We start from the raw sequence: 2943 nt of genomic DNA on the forward strand, positions 1-2943 counted from the left end.
CCCCCCCCCCCCCCCCCCCCCCGTGCCCCCACCCTCTCCCCTCCGGTAGCCATCAGTTTGTCCCCTATAATTAAGAGTTTGTTTTTTGATTTCTCTCTTATCCTTTTCCCTTTGCTTGTTTTGTTTCTTAAATTCCACATGTGAATGGACTCATACGGTATTTGTCTGTCTCTGACTGATTTGGCTCAGCGTAAGACATTCGAGCTCCATCCGGGTCATTGCAACGGCCAGATTCCATTCTTTTTGATGGCCGAGTAATATTCCACGGTGCATCTACACCACATCTTCTTTATCCATTCATCAATCAATGGACACTTGGGCTGCTTCCATAGTTTGGCTGTTGTAGATAACGTCGCTATAAACATCAGGGTGCATGTATGCCTTTGAATTAGCGTTCCTGTATTCCTGGGTAACTACTCAGTAGTGCAATCGCTGGGTCATAGGGTAGTTCTCTTTGTAGCTTTTTGAGGAGCCTCCATACTGTGTTCCAGAGCGGCTGCACCGGTTTGCATTCCCACCAACAGTGCAGGAGGGTTCCTTTTTCTCTACATTCTTGCCACCACCTGGTGTTCCTGGTGTTGTTGAGTCTAGCCCTTCCGACAGGTGTGAGGCGATAGCTCATTGCAGTTCTGATTTGCATTTCCCGATGATGAGTCATGTTGAACATTTTATCAGGTCTCTGTTGGCCATCTCTTTGTCTTCTTTGGAAAAATGTTCATGTCTTCTGCCCATTTTTTATTTAAAAATAAATAAAATAAATTTATTAATTTATTAATTATTAATAAATAAATAAAATCTTTTTTTAAAGATTTTGTTTTTTAAGTAATCTCTACCCCCCACATGGGGCTAGAACTCGTAACCCTGAGATCAAGAGTCGCAAGCTCCCCTGACTGAGCCAGCCAGCTGCCCTGTGCCTATTTTTTAATTGGATTATTTGGTTTTGGGGTGTTGACTTGTATAAGTTCTTTATGTATTTTGGGTACTAACCCTTTATCAAATATGTCATTTGCAAATACCTTCTCCCATTCCATAGGATGCCTTTTAGTTTTGTTGATTGTTACCTTTGCTATGCATAAGTTTTTATTTTTATGATGTCCCAAGAATTTATTTTTGCTTTTGTTCCCTTTGCTCAGGAGATGTATCTAGAAAGAAATTGCTACGGCTGATGTCAAAAGCATCACTGCCTGTGTTCTCAGGGTTTTTATGGTTTCAGGTCTCACATTTAGGTCTTTAATCCATTTTGAATTTATTTTTGTGTATACTGTAAGAGAGTGGTCCAGTTTTGCCAAGACCATTTGTTGAAGAGACAGTCTTTTTCTTGTTGGATATCCACTCCTGCTTCGTCGAAGATTAACTGACCATAGAATCGTGGGTTCATTTCTGGGTTTTCTATTCTGTTTGACTGATCTCTGACTACTTTCATGCCGGTACCATATGATCACTACAGCTTTGTGTTATAAGTTGAAGTCCAGAATTGTGATGCCTCCAACTTGGTTTTTCTTTTTCAAGATTGCTTTGGCTATTCAGAGCCTTTTAGGATTTTTAGGATTCTTTGTTCTAGTTCTATGAAAAATACTGTTGGTATTTTGATAGGGATTGCATTAAATGTGTAAATTGCCTTGGGCTGTTATAGACGTTTAAACAATATTTGTTCTTCCTACCCGGGAGCATGGAATTTCTTTCCATTTCTTTGTGTTATCTTGAATGTCTTTCATCTGTGTTCTGTACTTTTCAGACTCCAGGTCTTTCGCCTCTTCGGTTAGGTTGTTGTTGAGTAGCTTTACCGCACGGACACAAAAGAACGACAGACGCATGTCAACTAATCACCCGTTCAAAGCACTTTGGCAGAACCCAAAGCAACCCACGTGCCCTTCGGCCAACAAAGCCCAAGAGCAGGCTGGGGGCCTCAGTGTGAAAGTAGCAGATCTTGAGGAAAAGGTGACCCTCCTAGGCCAATGTCAGAGTGCTGGGAGGGAAGACGTGAGACCCAGAGACTTGGAGTGGGGGTAGCTGAGGGCAGGTGCGTGGACAACCTGGAAGTCTCTGGGCCCAGGCTTCCACCCGCCCCCACTCTGTTCTGTTTCCCCAGAGAACTCTGATACATACAGTCTGTTTGGGACGGGTAGGGAGCCCCAGCCCGGCGCCAAGTGGTACCCGGCAGGTGCCTCCTCACTCCCCAGCCCACTCCCCACCCCCCACGGCAGCCTCGGTTTCCTGAGCCAGGACCTGGGATGGCTGGATGCCAGAGCAGCATAGGCACCCGGAGGAACGGACCCCCGGAAACCCCAGATACCCAGACGACCCAACGTGGTGATCAGGACTGGCATCGTCAATCCTTTGGGCTCTCCTACCCTTTCACAGAAGGGAAGCCATACTTCTTCCCTGGCTGCTTGCTCTGGTGGGAGCCAGACACCGACATGTACTCGGAGTATCCCGCGATTTCCAATTTTCTTTCTACCTTAGAAAGGGGAGAGGAGCTGGGACAGGGCTGGACAGACGGTCTCTTCCCTGTCACTTCCCTGCCGCACCAGGAGGGAAAGCCTCAGATGGCAGGGGGCACAGTATTGGAGAAAGGGAGGGTCCGCGAGGGGATACAGAATGGGGGCCCCATGCAGGCCTCCATTCAGGGCCAGAGTCAGTGAGTTTCCACCTTTAGCTGGAAATCCACTCCAAGTACTCTTTCGTAGCTCTCCTTCAGCCTTTAGAGCTGAGACTTAAACTCCTAAGCAGTGGGTTCGAGTCCTAGGTTGGGAGCTATTTTATTTTGGCCTGGTTAGCCCTTGCCCAGATCTTTCCAAACTTCAAGGAGGTTCCTAGCAGGGAAACTACTGAGAGAGGCTCTCTCCGCTGTGTGTGCTGTATATGGAACTTTTGTGTAAATGGCAACTTTTTAAAATTACTATATATATATATATATATATATATATATATACACACACTATG

The sequence above is a fragment of the Panthera uncia genome, chromosome E1 (assembly GCF_023721935.1).
Source record: "Panthera uncia isolate 11264 chromosome E1, Puncia_PCG_1.0, whole genome shotgun sequence".
NCBI classification, from domain to species: Eukaryota; Metazoa; Chordata; class Mammalia; order Carnivora; family Felidae; genus Panthera; species Panthera uncia.